The following is a 20,774-nucleotide window of genomic DNA, read 5'->3' as shown; positions in this document are numbered from 1 at the left end:
ATTTTCATTTGAATTGATTCACTATAAATGTTGCTACATCCCTTAACATAGGAACTCCTAGCACAGGACGGATAGAAAGCCTTCCAGTGATCGAATTAACTTGAAATTTGTTAGACATTGTTGTGTAAGTAGTTTAGATGACAATATAAGTATACAGTCAAGTGCAAAGATATCGACACGGCCAAATTAACTATATAGGTAGTTGACAAAAAGCCAGCAAAAGAGTTTGTATTAAATTTAACTTTTTAACATAGTAAATTTATTTTTCTGTGTCTATTCGAAAAGTGTCAACGACCGAGGAGGACTGAATACATAACAATTCATTAGTGTATACCTGTAAATACACGTGCATATTTTGTTTCAAGAGGACCAGTTATTTATCTAAAACACAGACACGGTCTTTGCGACGGTCCGGTGCGCCGCCTAACTGCCTTTATCCTGTCATATAAAATGCAACGTGATTATTTTACGTGACTAAGCACTGTCACGTCATTGAGGAATTATTATATCATGTCAACTGTTAAAATGTCGATCGTGGATCCAGCGCTACGCTTAATGACAGGTATAACTTGATCCATTCATTCGAAGGCACTATAATAATTAAGTCAGAGATATCATTAAACTTTAAGCACCCAAAAATTCTGATTGTTTTAGTAATTTAAATAGAGTAGTATAATTTTATTTAGATCCAGTAAAATAGTTAAAAGTGTGGAAAAATAAATAAACACTTTGCCGTTTACTGTCACAGTAACATGACTCTGAGTATTGCTCAAATATTAGCTGAAATGTTTACCCTTAACTAGGTGGAAAGACAGATCAGCAAATCAGCACTTTTAACTTATAGCATCTGTATTAAATGATATTGACCCGGATAACTCACGTCTTAAATCGAGTTTAGCTCGACATGTTTCGTGCTAATCCGTAGCCCTTCTTCTTAGGAGCAACGCGACTCGACGGCTGCTGCAACACGCGCGTGCGCGTCAATATAATTTAATATGAGTGAGAGCGAGTCTCACGGTAGTTTCATGTTCAAAATTAAAACATCTGTCTTCAGGGAATAAATATTGTAGTATCATAAACATGGCGTCCTTCGTAAGTTCACATAATATATCTAAATAGTTGGTTAAAGAAAATAAATCTAAGTACCTTATCACGAATTATTGAGAGAACTTTATCGTATCTGTGAGAACACGTCTTCCTACTTCCTTGAATAATACTATGTATATGTATTACATTGCATAGGTATGATGAAATAATGTATATCTTTACTGTAAGCTATTACGAAGAGTCTAGGGTAAAATGATAACAGTCAATTTGACGCCATTAAGAAATAATTGATTTTTAATATTCAAAGGTCAAAATACCGTAAAGTAATTACGATGTAAAGGCAATTTTCGGGAATTCCTTTAGGGAATTTAAGAGGTAATGGATTTTTTACCAATTTCTACAATATTGCAAATAAGTAGGTTAGGTACATAACTAAGGTATGAATTTGAATTATATTGTAGTTAAGATTGGTTTTGGAGTCTTTTTTTATTTCAACTCCAAATTTTGTTACTTTTACGGTCATCCCGTGAAACCATATCGAAAATACAAACTGAAACATGGATGCACAGAAAAACCAGAAAAGGAGACCAGCGCTGGGAATCGAAACCAGGTCCTCAGCATTCCGTGCTGCGTGCTACCCCTTCACTACCACTGGACAGGAGTACAGACACAAATTTCTCCTAGCATAATGCACCACATATCTCAGCTTGTTTGTTGCTTATTTAGTCACATCTCTTGTCCGGGTGAGCGGTTAGTTCCGAAGGAGTGTTGACGTTTCTCGATGAGGGCTAAAACATAGATGTCGCTAGTGTCGCTGCTTAAGTGACTAAATAAGAAACAAACAAGCTGAAATATGTGGTGCATAGGAGAAATTTGTGTCTCTACTCCTGTCCAGTGGTGGTGTAGGGGTACAGCACGCAGCACGGATTGCTGAGGACCTGGGTTTGATTCCCAGCGCTGGTCTCTTTTTCTGGTTTTTCTGTCATCCATGTTTCAGTTTGTAATTTCGATATGATATTGTAATGTTATTTTTCAAAGGGTTTTTCTCGTCATTATACCTACTCGTATTCTAGCAAATTGCGAATCGGAAAAAATGATTAGTAAAACATTCTCGATAGATTTGAGGTCTAAAGTAGCATTCAAAAATATTTTGTTTTGCAAATTATTCTGAATTACATTGTAAATTTGCAAAACCTTTACTAATTTTGAAATTTGGAAGCTTGAGTAATACGTGTATAATACCTATTTACATTATTTTCAACAACAATGATAGTCGCGTTTATTTATCTGGCATACTGGGCTACATCAGTTTGTTATGAAGTGTTTTTTGTTATGAAGATTAAAGTTATCTATCTCTCAGTTTAATCAGATATTTCATATACTTTTGCTGGGCTCTTGGGTTTCACCACGAATTATCTTGAAGCGAGTTTCGTTCCGCCCCGAGACGATCCGCGTACCTAAGCTCCAAATTTTCACTACCAGATTATTGTACTGTTACCGAACTTGCACAATACAACCAGAATGTTAATGTCGCTCGCGACTTATCGCTTTTCTTCATTTTCCTGAAGATTCAAGTGAGAAACAAAATGAAAACCGACCTTTTGTTTCAAGTTTTAGCAAACCAGTTTTAGTTTAAGTGTACCTACATAAATATACCACATTCCAACTTAATCAGATTCTAGGAAGAGGTCGAAAAATGGTTTTTCAAATTTCGAAACCACTACCTACAAAAAAAACTTACATACGAACGTGAGAAGTTAAACAAAAGCTTGAAAAAAGACAAACAAAATAAATGTCAACGTACAACAATTTATTATCATGGGATTTTGCAACGAGTAGATAATAAATCTGACAATAAGATCCTTAACTCAGTAATAATCTTGTGTATACAGCTTACCAAATCACGTTTCACTGCGTATAAATACGTAGTGACAGTCATTACCTGTAAAAAAGAAAGACATTAGAAAATAAATGGAAAATATTGTTTACCTTATAAACGTGACGAAGAGGTAATCAAGCGTGTACTTATAATAAAAAGGTATTATACTTATATGTTGTTTAAGGTATGAGAATATTGCGTAAACAAATCAAACCACTTGTTTCCGTACTTTCCGTGAGCCAATGAAACAAATTTTCAACGCTGTTTCGCGTTTTTTTTTTGTTTTCCTATGTGCACGTATGGAAAACAATTGTTTGAATTTTCATCCTCTGCCATCGGTGGCTGATTGGCGTCAGTCCTTTGCCGCGTACCTTGGCTCATAACAAAGGCGCCAGTTTATTTAAAAAAAAAACTCTTGCCGGGCCGGACATAATATTGGTGTGGTTGTGCTCAGTTTTGTGAAATATATATTAATCGTGATTATGGACATAGTAAATAATTTTGTGTGTAGGTAAATAATAGCGGACTTTGCGCTGCGCGCCTTACAACTAGCTCTTGAAGTGGCGGTGCGGACTACTGGCGGCTTTACGGACTTTAGCGAGCGTCATACATCGAAGTTGGCTTCATTAAGGTATGTTGTTCATTAATTGTTAAAAATATGTGCAATAACAGTCAGTTTTATATTCTTCAAATACGTTACGCAATTTTTATGATTCTACAGAACTATATCACCCTGATATGTATTTCCAACGGAAAATCAACGCCAGCTGTATTAGGTATGCTCAGTTCTAACTATTTCGGAAATTCACTATTTTTCTCTTTTTTTTCATAAGCGCTTGGTTGTTTTATGCGATAAATGCTGCGTTATAGTTTAGACTTTTAGGTATTCAAAAGAATGTAAACAAACGGGAGCTGTCAAAAATGACAGATCCAGAGGTTGTGAACCTTTATGACGAGAATAAAAATCGAAAATGTAGCTAGTAAGTACCTATTGTATGTTAAAATAGTTAATTGCACTTCAAGTATTTTGATATATTTTTGCCGGTAAATTTGTAATTGTCATTTTATGCGTCCTTGTGGTGAGAGTGAGAGCCTGGTGATATGTAATACAGGTACCCACCTAGTTCAGACTCCAGTCTCTCGCAAAGGATTCTTCATGTTTGAAACTTGCGTAAACAAACTTTTGTGAAAATGTATCTAATGTGGTCCTTTGTGAGTTGATAAATAAGTACATTTTATTTTATTTATTTTATTATTACTGGAAGTTTGTTGACTTTACCTTGCAAGATTTGACTAAAGACAGACAAACAGACAACGGGACAGGTGAAACTAAATAAAAGCTTGTAATAAAGATAAAATTAATAAAAAAAATATATAACAAAAATACCGACAATACGTTTATCTGTAATGTAAATGTAAACAAAGCTAAATGTACACTGCGCAAATAAACGTTTTATGATTAGTATACACGGTCAAACGATACAATCAGGACTTTCTGATATGGAGCACAATATTGACTTTGCGAATTACCATCACCTCTGTGATGCGAATTCGTGAGGCATGATCGTTTCATTTGACACTTGTTAAATTTTATGACACTTCGATGTCACTTTGTAGCACTCAGCCGACAAACAATGTATTAAAAAAGTAAACAATACTTTAAGTAAATAACAATGGCATGTTGTGGATAATTTATTACTTTTTTTCTACTCCTGTACTTTTATTTGACAATAAATGGTCTACACGAATACAATGATATACATAATAAGTCCGGGAAAAGTCTATGACTCAGGCTCATAAAAACACACTTATGGATGCTTTTGAATTGCTTTGAAATTGATATAATAATTAATAATACAGTTCAATGACCTTGCTTTGACAGTAATCTTTTTAAATTTAGGATTCCTAACCTCTATTTTGAATGAATACAGTTTTACCAACATTTCATTGAAATTATTTCACAATATTTTTTATTCAGTTACTAATCAATAATCGTTCAAAAATAAAATTTAGTATCCATATTATGTAAACAAAGAATATTATATTTTACTACTTAGCTATATTTAGCCCTAAATTGAGCATTTTCCTGTCATAAAAGTACTAAAAGTGATCACGTCACTGGCAAGTTAGAGTAAATAAAAAAAACTTACCATAAACTAAATAATTATGTCAAATTTCAGTCCCGGAATTGGCGGGAAACGTAATTCGGTTTATTCATACTGTGATGAATGTGTCAGATGTGTGTAGAAATGGAAGGCTTTAGCCTGATGATGATGATTTAAAAGTAGTCGTACAAAAAGTATTGTAAGTATACAACGTTGCATAACTTGGTCTTAAAACGCTCGTGGCGTCTGTCATAGCGATATTCGCCCGAGCCAACTCGCGTTTTAAGACCTCGCTTATACAACAGTTGCATAAAATACTATAAAAATCTTATTCATCAATGCTTTTAGGTAATAAATGATTAATCTGTCACTTTGAGATTTGCTTTTTTTTCAGACTAATCAAGTATTTTGGTAAAATGGCAACTGTATTCTGCCCGCGTCCCTGTCCATGGTTGTTTTGGCTGCATGTCGACGTAACAATTTCAAGATAGACTGACTTGACAGTAAATTTTAAATATGGCGCTGCGACTCCACAGGTTAAATAAAATAACAGAAGAAACAAAGAAATCTGGTGGCCTAGAAACCTCTGTTAAGTAACAAAGACTATCTTCTACACTATAATTAAGATTTATATAATAGTTATATATCTAAATAAATATATATTACAGGAATAACTATGACAATGGAATCTTCTATTGTATTTCAAGTCTAATAATTTGTAGTCGATAACCAATCTAATAACCTAACCAACAAAAAGTTGGAAACCCCCAACATTGTCACTTCAAAGTTCAATACCTCAAAAACGGCTGAACCGATTTTGATACAACATATTTAAAAACCATCGCTAGAAACCTACTTCCAAATAAAAAAAACGCATTCAAATCGGTTCACCCATTTAAGAGCTACACGGTGCCATAGACAGACACCACCCCATCCTAATCCTGCCGTGAAGCAGCAGTGCTTGCACTGTTGTTGTGCAGCCGGTGAAATTACTGGCACTTGAGGTATCCCATCTTAGGCCTCTAGATTGGCAACGCATCTGCAATCCCCCCTGGTGTTGCAGGTGTCTATGGGCGGTGGTGATCTCTTACCATCAGGAGACCCACTTGCTCGTTTGCCATCCAGTCGAGTAAAAAAAAAAGACAAACACACATAGCGGTCAAACTTATAACAACCCTCTTTTTGCGTCGGGAGTTAAAAATAATTCACACTGCATACATATTACTTAAAAGCGCAGAGCTCTACTAAATTTGCATATTTTAAATATTGCTTGCGCAGGCAAGGAGTCATGTCATACACACGGTCAGTTATGCCTGCACAAATTAACTGTGCAGGCATAACCATCGGTTATAACCTAGCGTGTGCGGCCGGCTTTACATAAATCTACAAATTTGTACGAATCTATTTCAACTTTTTTATTAATAATATTAGTTTTGGGCACCCTATGTATTTATTTAAAACATGAACGACGTATATTATGCAGTTTACTAGCAGTCACCAAATCGCAGCATAAAAGTAAATAAACGTCACTGGCATGATTAAAATACGTTGTTTGACCAATTGCGCAACCACTATACATCAAATAACCAATACATAACTATTACACCTGCATCAAACGGTTTAAGAATGACAATTCATTTATTACTCCACAAACTTAAAAAACCTTGCGGCAAACTTTGGTACTAATTTTATTCGTATAAACTACGGTTACTATATGAACAAGTGGCGCCACTTTTAACTGAATAAAATAAGTCTGATTGGAGATTTTCTACCGGAAGTTGAAGTGTCATGGCGCGTGCGCAAGGCAGGGCGGTATGCGGCCGTGGACCAATCCATGGTGATTTTTGATTACGGAGATTATGAGAAACAATTAAAATGACAAAAGGTTAAGGGTTACCTAGTTTTTTCGTGACAATTTACTTTTGATATTGGCACTAGGATTAACCTACGGCTTTGCTCGCGTGACTTTCAATCTGTCATTTTAATTGAAATAAGTACCTAAGTTTTTCCTACGAGAATTCACAAACATTACATCCCGTTTTTCGTTTGTTTGTGAAGAGTTTCGCGCAACAATTCATGTCTTATCAGATCCATGGGTTGAAATATCAGCATTTTACATGCGCAATCTCTATTTCGAAAAAAAATCGGAACAAAAAGCAGCGTGTATTAGATTTTGACAAAAATCTAGGATAAGTATACTTACCAATTCTAGGTCTACAAATCAAACTGCCAAGATTTTATCTTCAGTTAAAAGCTGAACTACATTGAAAAACGCCGAATGAAGCAATAATAACACATACAATCATTGATAGTTTTCCGTCTCAGGATATAAACTGAATGTAACGAGATTGACCTAGGATAATGTTAGGAAGTGGACGATTGTGTGTCATTTTCCTCTTGACTGATAGAAGTTGTGCACGAAAAGCTAAAGTGGCTGGATGTGGCCAGGATAGGTACCGAAAAATAAAGTACGCTTTGGCGATATGGGCCGAAGTATATAAAATAGTATTTTGATCTCTTTTCGACACAGTTAAATAGCGTAATAAACGACGTTTAAATAAATAAGTAGTGACCCATAATGATTGGTCTAAATTTATTTAAGTGAAAGGAGGATGTATCCGTGTCAGAACGTTTACTAAATTAACCATTCTTCGGATTTTATTTTCTGCTGATTAGCTTGTTGATTAGTCTGAAAATTAACCCAACTTGTCGTATAGGATGGTACACTCCTAAAATTGAAATTAAATGAAAAGCAAAATGCTTGTATTCAGTAAGTACATTTGTGTACACTTGCTATCACTTTGGTGATGTTTCGACGTTAGAAACGTAAAGATAAAAATCGATTGGCTCATAATTAGGTGAAGAATATAATGAAATTAATACAATACTTAGTAGCGTAATGTTTTGCCGGATATGTATTGTATTATATAATTCTATATTCGACAAAAACATACTAAATAAACAAATAACAAGATAAATGTATAAAGTCAAAGTCAAAGTCAAAGTCAAAATATCTTTATTCAATTTAGGCTATAACAAGCACTTATGAATGTCAAAAAAAAAATCTACCACCGGTATAATAGTCATGCCTAATCTTATGATTTAAATTCGGGTTTGGTTCCGCGTACCTTGATTTTAGAGAACCTCGATATTTCGGCACAGTTGCATCGTCGAGTCGTCTGGTGATCATGGCGCATGCAACTGTGCCAAAATATCGAGATTCTCTAAAATCAAGGTACGCGGAAAAAACCGAATTTAAATCATAAAATTAGTAATGACCGCGATAGTCTTCTTAAACATTATATTCATGTCTGTTATCAGCACGTACGATGTTAAATCAAGATCATTTGCCATAACTATTGCAAAGAAAAATGATACTAAACATGGTTAACAAAGCGTAGTTGACTTAGACATGATATCAACTGCCTCTTCTAACAGCTGAATATCTTCGGTAACCTTTCGAACGTTCGAGTCCCGCGTCGTCGGCCGCGCCCAAGGCGACCAGGCGGACAAGACGAATATAAAGTCAGCTGTTACTTGTACTACAGTCTTACACGTATACGACTCTACGAAAAATTTCAGCAAATGATCGGGTTAGTTTGACCGAATTACTTTCGTCGGAGTTTTGATTCAAAATGTAATCATGTCTTAGACGCGGTATTCTATGATTTTATTCAACGGTTTCACCGCATTTGTTAGATAACCAGAATAGACAAGGTTCCTATAAAAATATTTTAATTGAAAGTCACATTTGTCACTTATTGTTTGATTGACAAAAAATGCATGTCCAATATTGTTCAATTATCAACCTAATGAATTATATATATTTTTATCTGAGACAGTACCCTGTTATAAATGCTGGAGGAGTGTACATCAAACTATCCGAACCATCTGCAAAAATATTCGGATTACCTAATATTAAAACACCTTGTATACATCTGAATAAAAAGTGTCTTAAAATTAATACAGAGGCTTTAGCTCAAAATAGTAATAAAAATATACATATACACCGTTAATCCATTATAATTCTTGTTATGTTTCTGCACTCAACATTATTGGTACTTGGCTGACACCAAAAGGCGTGGTGGAACTATGAGTACTCGAATAGAAATTTAATGTGGAGTGAGTTGTTAGTGAGGTAGCGTTGATATTGTTTTTAAATTCCTACCGGAATATCGAGATTAAAACGTTGCAGTTGGATGTTAAAAGTTAATATAATTAAGCCGATTAAATGTCTTTTGTAAAATTACATAAAACACGATTAAAAAGACAACTATTACCTGTTTCAGTGATATAAAAATAAAAACCGTTTGCTTATATTTGAATTAAGAAATTCCTTTTGCGTCAAATCTACAGGATTAGATTAACAGTTGTTATAGGTTTCTAACTTTCTAAGAATTCCAATTATTGTCCATCAAACGATATCACAATGAAATGTCCTTGCTCTTATCCTTTCGCGACAATCCGTTTCAGAAAATTACAATAATAATTGCAAATTGCAACTGACCTAATTATAAAGATAAATCAGAATCGATTCAATTTCTTTTTGTATAAATAAGACACTTATTAACCTTGTTTTGTTCATTTCATATAGCTACACTTTGTTCTAAATAAAATCGGATATTATGAAAAACATTTTGCACTTATAAATAAATATTATAAGTCACTACATTCTTGACACTGGTCGTGGTCATCCATTGAGGTTTGGTAGCAAACCTTTAAGACACTAAAGTAAAATGCGAGCACAATCGATTGAAATGGCGTAACTATAACAAACCTAGCACATCAATGAATTTTTCACGCATTTTATGAACCCTGGCGATGAGTAGTTTTCTTTTGGCTTTCACACAGTGGTTTCAGAGTCAGGAGTTCGTATACGAGATGAAGAACGCTGTTATTCACACACCTATGGTAGGTTATAAATGAGTCCGTCCTATTTGAATTTCAAATACGGAACAATAAAATTATCAACTTGAAACGTAATTTTAAAAAAAGAAGCATTTTTTTTGCATATACAAAATAGGAAAACTTCCTCTGGTAGGAAATAAGTATCACTATGCATGGACACTTATAATGCTAGAGGATTTTAGAAGTTTAAAGTATACAAAGAAAATATCAAAATTAGTTACCGCGCGTTTAGGTGACGAAAACCGTCAACGCCGTTTGCATAAAGTCGAAGCTACACAATACTCTTGTCAACGAATATCGCTTTTTCCCAGTTTACAATTCTAACATCTACATAAACTAAAATGATTACTTACGTGACGTTATGTCAGTTCAAAGTAGGGCTTGCAATCCGGATAACCGGATATCCATATTATCCGGATATCCGCCCATTTTCAAATCCGGATAGTAAGCTCTTCATTATCCGGATAATTTGGATAATTCGAATATCTGATATTAAGCGCGCGCTCGCGCATTGTGAGAGGTTAGTGTAGTATATGCATACACACAGATACATTTATTTTTGTATTAGGAAGGTTTACATGCAATACTTATTAGTAAGGTTCATTCTTAACATCTTGTTTGGTAGTTAGAGCATGAATACCGGTATTCGATAATACCGAAATACCGGAATATCGGAGCAAAATCACGATATTGGCAAAACCGGTATTGACATTGTATAATAGCGGTATTTCGATAATTTCGATATTGATCTCTAAATACCAATTATTATCTTGTTTTTAAATTACGTGGCGTGTCTTATATATCTGCACCTGGCCATAGTAAATGTATGGGATTGATTGTACTAACACGCGTCAGGTAGCGTAGCATGGCGTCGCGTTTTAGTAACGTGTTTCTACCTTTACACATTTTTATTATTATTGCTTAATTGCGTTATTTATCTTATTTATAATGGACCACCTGATTTTTTTAAAGTAAATGTAAATAAATATATAATAAATAAGTTATTTTAAAGCAATGTAAATGTTTTTTCTAGGGATAAGTAAAAGAATTATTAAATTCGCAGGAAGAATACCTATGTTACACATAGATCTCGTCTCATAGACAATAACAAACGTGTATCATCCATTCATCATACGGAGTATCTTGGATTTTGTATAAAAATACTTTATATCTTTGTTCGTTGTAATTTGAAATAATCTTAGACAGCTTTGAAATAATCTTACCTACTCGTGCTTAAGATTGTCGGAACCGGAAAGGAACATTTTACTTTAATAATACGAATATCGAAAAAATATCGAAATACCGGTATTGGAATTTTCGGTATTGAAAAAATACCGGTATTGCAAAAAACGTCCGATATTAGATGCTCTAATTGGTAGTGGCGATGATGAATTTTTGATAAATGTGTTTGTAAGTAATGTATGTGTTTATTTGATTAATATTATTATATTTTATGTATTTTTTCAATCTTCAATATATTTTTTACCTTACATTACACACACCTGCTTTGATCACCTTTTTTCTTGATTCTATGTTAATAACATCGTCAGGTCGAATAAGAAGGTAGAAGAAGACATCGCTTTTTAGCGATTAGACCCCTGTTTTCTCGTCTTCTACCCTACCTTTTATGTTCTGATTTCATTTTATAATGAATGTTTTTTGGTGTTCAATACAATACGCTTTGTATTGTATTGTGTTATTTATTCTTATAATAGAGCAAGAGCCCGCAAGAGCCAGACCTTCGTTATAGTATCGTTATAATCCTTCGTTATAGTCCGACTACAGGACCAGAGCACGAAGCCTATTCCTTTGCAGCGGGGAGTGAGACAAGGAGATGTGATCTCTCCGAAAGTGTTCACCGCTGGATTGGAAGATGATTTTAAGGTTCTGGACTGGAAAGGACGAGGCATTAACAATAATGGGGAGTACTTCACTCACCTTCGATTCGCCGACGATATTGTAGTCATGGCTGAGACTATGGAGGACCTCAGTGCTATGCTCGCTGACCTCAGCAGAGTTGTTTCCGACTGAGTTAGCTTAAAAATGAACATGGACAAGACGAAAGTCATGTCTAATGTTGTGCCAGCTCCCGTAATAGTCGGAGGCTCTGCGCTCGAAGTTGTTGACGACTATGTATACCTGGGACAAACGATCCAGTTAGGTAGGTCTAACTTCGAGAAAGAGATCACTCGTCGAATCCAACTCGGCTGGGCAGCATTCGGGAAGCTTTGCAGTAATTGCAGTGTCTTTTCGGCCAAATTACCGCAGTGTTTGAAGTCAAAAGTCTTTGACCAGTGTGTGTTGCCAGTGATGACATACGGATCTGAGACGTGGGCGCCAACGATGGGCCTCATTAGGAAGCTTAAAGTCACTCAAAGGGCTATGGAGAGGTCTATGCTCGGGGTTTCTCTACGGGATAGAGTCAGAAATGATGATATCCGCAGTAGAACTAAGGTTACCGAAATAGCCCGAAGAATTGCGAAACTGAAGTGGCAGTGAGCATGCTCGCAGGACTGATGGCCAATGGGGTTAGAAGGTTCTCGAATGTCGTCCGCGGAGCGGGAGACGAGCCGTCGGTAGGCCTCCAATAAGATGGAGCGACGACCTGGTTAAGATCGCTGAATTGCGTTGGATGCGGAAAGGACAAGACTGGTCTGAGTGTAGTGGAGAGCCTTGGGCGAGGCCTAAGTCCAGCAGTGGACGTCTTTCGGCTGACATGATGAATCGAATCTACTCTCGGTTCTGAGTATTTCTGAGCAAAGTGCTTTCCAGTTTTCAGTTATATTAAAAATTAACACCTTGCATAAAAAAAACTTTCAGCCTTTAAAATGTAACGAAGGTCTGGCTGTCGTGGGCTCTTGGTCCGTAAGGCAAAATAACAACAAGCAGGAGACAGAGAAGTTATAAAGTGTTTTTAAGTTACTTCACCCATTAAAGTGACAAAATAATGATTTTTACGTGCGTATAAGACAATCAGTGATTAAGTTAATTAACACGATTCGTCTGATGAAACAAATTTAAAATTGTTTTTAGCGTTTTTTTTTAATATTTGGAAAATTATTCAAATTATTCAAAATAACCGGATATCCGGATACTGAGATTTCAAATATCCGAAATATCCGGATAATAAAAAGTTACCGGATAGTGCAAGCCCTAGTTCAAAGTAAGTATTATTATTCACAGGTAATAAAAAAGTAATGAGCAAGATAAAGTGCTAAGTTATCTTCATACAAATTAACTTCTCATTAGCATTTTACTTTCTTTTACCACTTTGTTACTTACCAATTAAGAAATTATTTTTAGATTTCACAAACGCATAGGTAAATATTTTTGTGGTTGCACTATTATTTCAGTCAGTAAATAATATGATGTTGCATAATAACTACAGTTAGAAAAATGTGCATAAGAAACGAATTTTAAGTATTTTTTACTTACTGTGTAAATAAAATAAATGTACGAGTATAGTGTGCAAAAACAGAATGTCTAATCTAAAAATTGATTTCGGCATAGAAAACCGATGAAAAAGAAAAACTTGACTAGTAACCATGGTTAAAGTCGCGGGTTCAGCGTGGATGCAAGCCGCTTCCAACCGAGGCAACTGTAGGTCTATAGGGGAGACCTGTGTTCAGCAGTGGACGTCCTACGGCTGATATTTTATGATAATAGTATCCATGGTACAAACTAGGATTACTTCGGGACTGGTCACTCGGAAAAATTAACCTAGATTACTAAATCGGTTGAATTGTGACTTATAGTTAGGTCCGTTGCCTAGTAGGGAATCAGTACCTGTCAAGCTGACCTGATTTGGCAGACACTCCGATGACTTCTACAGGAAGTAAGACAACGTGTCAAGCGAATGTCAAAGACTCAAAACGAACCGCGATGAATGTCAATATTGTAATTATACGCATTCACAAAGACACACAGATACAACAAAATTGAAAAATAACAATAAACAGCAAAAACAAATAAAACAAAAAATACAAAAATGAAAACATACACAATATTGTGTGTGTTTGCGTTGAAAATAGAAGGATAGTAAGTTGGACCATGGTAGGAACTGCAAGAACTTGACGTGCAATGGTACCATTTGCAAGGGAAATGAGCGGTCGTGCTCAGTGTACAGCCGGCTATGGGGTAGGTCAGACATGCGTGGGCCAACTGAATTATAATGTGGACTTTCCTTGTTAGGACTCTTCCCGAGACTCCGTCCACTTTGTAGTATGATGACGTAGATTTTGCTTGAACGTAATTAATTCACTGTAAAAGACTTATGAATGTTGAAAAATTTATGATTAGCAATCTAGCACCGTCCCCTATATATAAGCGAAACCTTTTTCCACGCACGACAAAAATATGGAACCATCTTCCTGTGACGGCAACGCACCTGTGTGTGACACCCCTCTTGGGTGGCGGTGATTGCTTCGCATCAGGTGACCCGTATGCTCGTTTTCCCGCTCTTATATTTATAAAAAACCCACTTATTCGGAAAAAAAGAATTTGGGAAGAAGCTCAAAAAAAATGTAATTATAGTTCGACTAAATATCTAATCTCCTATCAGGATGCCAGTCCACTCTCTTATGTTACGAAGTCATAACATTTTTAATTTAATTGACTGTAAAAATCTTCTGTATAAGACAATACTGTTTATTTGAAACCTGAAGTGAATTATTCATGAGTACAACTAGTACCTCTACAAGACTCGTGGCTTGAGATAGATTAAAAATAAATTTAAAGAAAATAGCCATTAATCTATGCATTAACATCTACTTGTCTATCGCATAATAAATGTTCGCGAATATCAGAACACCGTTACAATAGTAATTTCGTTTGTCCGTTAGGTAGAACTCATTATTTAATAACTAGTTTAGTATTGATTGATTATTTAATGGTATCTTTGATGTCTAGAAAAATCTCTATAGCTAATCTTTTGTTCTTATCCCATTGAGAGATCTATGTAATCCTAATTATCAGCTAATTCAAACGAATATTAAGAGAAAAAATACTTAGTATAATATCAAAAAAAATATATGTGTTAGTTTGTAATAGCTGTTCAAACTAGCTATCTCATTTCGCACTCCAGAGCAACGTATTATCCAACAACTGTATAGGCCAACAACAATGTATTATGTATATGTATGAGTATGTCACAAATTCACGACACGGTGATGTAATTTATGAGGACACTTTCCACACAAAAACCGGTCAATGGCACACACAATACTGGTTTATTTACATTTAGTAAATGAAACGAATCCGTGCTGTTTTGTTTTACACCTTGACAAGTTCGTACGTGACACTCAGTAGAACTCTGTATCAGGGAGCCTCTGCTGCCTTTATCAAGTTTTTTTTATATGTGCGGCAAATGCTAAGTGTAACAGGGTTCTACGAGTGTCAAATACGAAATTATTAAGGTATAAAGTTGTGTTAGTCCTCGCTGGAATAAACTTTTTAATAGGGATGTTGACACCACCAATCAATTGACGTACTTTATATGAGCTGTCAAAACACAATTCTCCCATAGAGTTTGAATGGAAATAGCAACTTATGACGTCACTTGTTCGCACACTCAATCAACTAAATAACTATTTATTTGTTTTAAAGCAACAAAAAATCTAATTTTGCAGTTAATCGAAAATTAATCTGGTTTTCAGGGCTAAAATAAAGCTTTTTTTTTACTGGAGTCGTGTCTTCGATTTATTTTTAATGGTGTCAACATCCCTATGTTGGTTGGTAAGGTCAGCCTCAACAATAGGTGATCATTTTATCCTGACCACTCAACTTTTTCGGGTGCAACTATGTTGTCTTTCGTTCATCATAACTGACGGAGTAACATAGGGTACATAATGTTATATGGTATAATACTTTTAAACCATTATTTTCACAGTAATATCAGGAAATTAAGAAAAAAAAATAGAAAACCCGACTGCATAAAAAAAACTTAAAAAAAAACTAGTCTAGTAGTCTAGAATTATGCTGTGAACAGTGCGGTACATTCGCGTCTTATAGAAACCATTAACAGGTTTCTGTAGCGCGACTTAGCAATAAGTATTTTTTGTAAACACTTCATATTGATAAAACAAAAAAATATAAAAAAGAAGAAGAAAGTGGGAATTTTTGAGCTGGTCACGGTTTTGAATGGGGATTGTTGAACTTTAAGATACTTATAAAAGTTCTAAGACCACTAGACTGTTTTGGTTTTATAATTCGAATCCGGGCTCGCACCTCTGAGTTTATCGAAATTCAATTGCGGAAATACATTTTAAATTTACTATGACATTTAAGGTGATGGAAAACATCGTGAGGAGTCCTGCACAAACCTGTGAAACAATTTAAGCAAGCGGGCAAAGAAAAAAGGAAATATGTTTGTGAAGTTCCTAAACCGAACAGGCCCGCGTGGGAACTACACAGGCAGGCCTGTTATGTGCCCAGCGTCGGATGTACATAGGCTAGGATGATGGATAATGATTTAAGAATTATTTTATCTAAAAACATGAAAAATAACTACTAATACAAGGAAAGGACACGAGGTTATTGACTTGCCCTCTAACTTAATAAATACATTGCACCCAAGTGACCCCTACGAGTGTCAAGTTGAGGCTGATTTGTATGAAAATATGACTTTTAAATTGAGAAAAAATATTTTGAAATTCAATTCCAGTGAATTTAAGTGAGTTTTAGCTGAGTTCTAGCAGAATTTGAATTTAGCTGATACTACTACTTAATCTATCATTTGCCGAACAAGACTCGTATCCAAGTCTTAAACACAACAGGTTGTGCATAGAAGTAGACCACAACTTAGGCTTACCTGTTTGTTGCAGTCATAATTATTTAAAACGTTCAATAAAGGTTCAGGTCAATGCACCTCGTGAGACTGCATTGAGTAATTGCCATAACTTTACCGCCATGTACAAAGTGTTTTTTCTTTGTTTTGGCCTTCTAATTTTGGCTTGATTTCCTTTGAACACCACTTTTATACAGTTACGGCCAAAGTTACGGCAAAATTGTGCAAGTAGGTACGTTGATGTTCTAAAGTGCACAGTTGTGTCGTTTTACATCACGCAATTACGAATCACGTTCTTAAACTACAACCAGTAACAGTAGCTACAGTCCAAACTAGCCTTTTAAAATATCTAGGACAAAGTTGTTGTGTGTAACCTGACCACACCTCATCAGTATCCACTTTATTTAGTATCATTCATAGAAATTCCACTTTCAATCCTTCTTTAATTCCTCAATATTTCTTTAATAACATCTTCCACCCCCCATCCACCCGGTTATCGTGGAGTCAATAAGGTTTTTTTTTTTCAGGGTCCATTGCTTCCACTATGGGTTCACAACTTCAAACTGTCCCCAAAGTGGGAACATACTTAGGGCGTGCGACTTGCGACTTGGGACAGTGAACATGTTTATAATGACAAAACAAAAACCAATCTCAATTTAATGCACTCTGAAAAATAAGAAACAAGTTGGAAAACAAGTCGCCATTCTCATTTTGTTTGTACCAACAGCCAAAAAAGTGGTCTAGCAATTTTTAAACGAGTTCCTATCAAATTAATATGGCGCTAATTACTGTCGGCATTACTGCTTTTTTTACGCAACGGATCATCAACTTAAGGGTGGTAGACCACATTATTGGCTGAAGGTACCTTGATGCTTTGTCAACACGCAAAATAAAAGCGAAACTACTTTTTCTTTCTAACAGGTTCAGGCACTTTTTTTGCTTAACAGCCAATAAATACTACCTCTTAAGCAATAAGAATCAATCAACCGTGACACATAGAAAGGCGTAAAGAAATCAAACATCCTTTTCGTATTTATCTCGACTTAACACGCGTCTTACGCTTGACCGATATTCGAGTGCGCAAACAAGTCGAGCCTGGTAGAGTCAATTCTAAAAACATGGCTGACACTAGCTAAAATGGTAGATCAAGTCCATTTAGGTTTATTCGTCAACATTCCAATAAGAAGCGGGACCTAGTGGAAAACCTTTTAGTTCAGCGCTAAATATACGAAATGTAAGTCCGTTAAAACCTTTACGTATCGCCTAGTTTAGATTTTTTAATCATTGACTTAAACTTTAAAGTAACAAAGCAAAGTACCTGACCTTAAAACTCGTAAATTTCAAAATTGAATATACCTACACCTACCTACAGTGGGAAAATTTGTTGATTCTTTTAATCAATCGGATTTACGAACAGTTTCATCCTCAATACCCAATAAAAACAATTACCTAACTAACCTAACAAGTAATAACTACCTGATTACTTTACATTCATGCACTTCGTCAAATAAAAATCGTGAACAGTCACATAAATGTATTGGTATTTATAAATACAAGTGATAAAGTGCATGAATGTAAAGATAAATGTGTTGACGATGTGATCAAACACGACACAAATTAAATTGAATATCAATCTAACTTCAAAATGTATTTACCCATTAATTATTCAATCTCGCACCGTAGGATCGTTCAGGGAGGGTTTGAAGAAAATGTGGCTCACACCTTCTCCGTAAATGTTGAAAAGATTAACTATATAATATAATTTGGAATCTTTTTGTATTTTTCATTTCAATTCCAAATTTTTTGTTACTTTTACGGTCATCCGAAAATGCTGTGCTGTTGTGTGTGTGTGTGTGTGTGTGTGTGTGTGTGTGTTTGTGTGTGTGTGTGTTGTGTGTATGTGCTGTGTGTGTGTGTGTGTGTGTGCTGTGTGCTATGCTGTGTGTATGGGCTACGGCATAGATGTCGCTAGTGTCGCTGCTTAAGTGGCTAAATAAGAAACAACACAAGCTGAGATATGAGGTGCATAGGAGAAATTCGTGTCTGTATCGTTGTCCAGCGGTGGTGTAGCGGTATAGCACATGGCACGGAATGCCGAGGACCTGGGTTCGATTCCTAGCGCTGGTCTTATTTTTCTGGTTTTTCTGTGCATCTATATTACAGTTTGTATTTTCGATATATTATTATTGTTATTATTATTATTTTTGCTTATTGTATTGGTACGTATTATTCTAACTTTGTTTGCATATGCATATATTTGTCTATAGTAGTGTATTTTTATGTTAGGATTCTTTTAAACATTTGTGTAAGTATTATATTATTTAAAGCAACGTATTGTAGCTTCCACTATCTATTTTAATTTTTAAACTCACTTTTTGTCTGTCCCTGACTGAATGCTCCTCTCATCCACTCAAAGGTTGACTGGTAGGGATCCCTTAAAGGGATAAGATCACCTTTGTACATATATGTCCTTGTTTGTCATCTGTTTGTTTACTTATTTTGTACAATAAAGAGTTTACATACATACATACATTATTCATTGATCTATTTAGAGTATATAAAGCCCTCTTTTACACACAAATAAATAAAGTAATTGTAAATTATGAACAAAAATAGAAAAGGTAGATATTTTTGTTATTCTATGGACAGCTAATATGAAATAATGTGTTTCGCAGACCAGAGTATTAGTGAAAGTATTGACGTAAGTTCCGTCATCAACAAATATCATCACGTTGCAGTCGGAAATGCAATCTGTATCTGTACATTGTCATATTTTATTTTATGACATAAAGGCTAGTAGGTAGCATTTGCTAGATAGTAGCATGCTCTCGTGCTAGTAACTGCATGTGTAACAGTGGCTTTACCGTAATCAAACACATTCCTGGAAAAAAATTGAAAGGCAGTTCCGTTTTGGCTAGCTAGCTGACCTATTAACATTAATTATAGTAATCTTATGTCACCCAACTGACATAAATAGGTGTTTCGCAAACCACCGATTTCCTAATCACATCTAATCGGTCTTCCTTATTTGGATACGTTCTAAGAGTAATTTCGAATGAGGAAAATCGACTGCAATGTAATGAAATTAAGTTTGTTTTTCATGCTCTTAGTGTAGATTTTTGTACTTTAGCGATAGTACTGGGTGTATGTACGTCCCAAGCCCTAGATCTAGGGCATAGATGACATTAAGCTCTATTAGTAATGCAATTCATTGCACGCTTGTACGTAAGCTAATACACGTGATTTGAAGAAGATAATGAAGAAAATAGGTTAAGTTAATACCTGTATAGGTATCATAAAATTTATAAACGTGCCAATCTCAAGGTAATCTCAAGAAATCTCACTAATTAACCCTTTAGTGGCGAAGATACTGCTAGGTAATCCAAGGGTGAACTAAGACAAATTATTTTCTCACTCATTGACCACGCGTGTAAATCAGCTACCTATGTACATTTGTACATGTATCTTAAATAGCTGTACTGTGCATTCTCCTTGGATCTGGTTACTGTATTTAATATTTTAGCTAGTTCAATCGAGTTAAGAAGGCATAACATGTCTTTGTTTAGCAGGTTATTAGGTTAGTTTTACCTGATTAAAGAATAATTAGTGCTTTAGGAAGTTGATTGACCTCATTACCCTTTCTTGACGACAGCCGCTGCAATATGTCCGCATTTTATTATTTTCCTGTTTCTCTTTAAATATTTAAAAGAAAATTGAGAAGGTACAAATATATTCTTATTACCTATTAAAATAGGTATGCTTGTGAGTAATTTACAAAAAATGTACCTCGTTAAGTTTTTTGCCGGGTTCTTCCCAACAAAGGTATTTCCGAACCGGTGGTGGTTGATTTTTTTTACATAAATTTGAGTTCTAGTGGAACCTAAGACCCGACAGCATTAACATTTAGACAAGATGTTGAAATTACAATAAAATCCCAGTAATAAATCAAGAACACAGTAAAGGACTTTATAATCTTTTAGCTTTACTATAGCTATATATTATCTTGTCAAGTGCTCTCAATCATACATATTTGTGATAAGAAAAATATTCC

At 35.1% G+C, this 20,774-nt stretch overlaps 1 protein-coding gene across 2 annotated transcripts in view; it reads right to left on the bottom strand.

The window, feature by feature from the left end:
* LOC141427563 (uncharacterized) overlaps positions 1-20,774 on the bottom strand; it is a 271,369-nt gene that overhangs the window by 201,968 nt on the left and 48,627 nt on the right. The gene's annotated exons all lie outside the window — the stretch shown is intronic.

Source organism: Choristoneura fumiferana, chromosome 4 (genome assembly GCF_025370935.1).
Source record: "Choristoneura fumiferana chromosome 4, NRCan_CFum_1, whole genome shotgun sequence".
Taxonomy (NCBI): domain Eukaryota; kingdom Metazoa; phylum Arthropoda; class Insecta; order Lepidoptera; family Tortricidae; genus Choristoneura; species Choristoneura fumiferana.
Note: the sequence above shows the minus strand (reverse complement) of the source record. Positions and strands in the feature narration are given on the sequence as shown.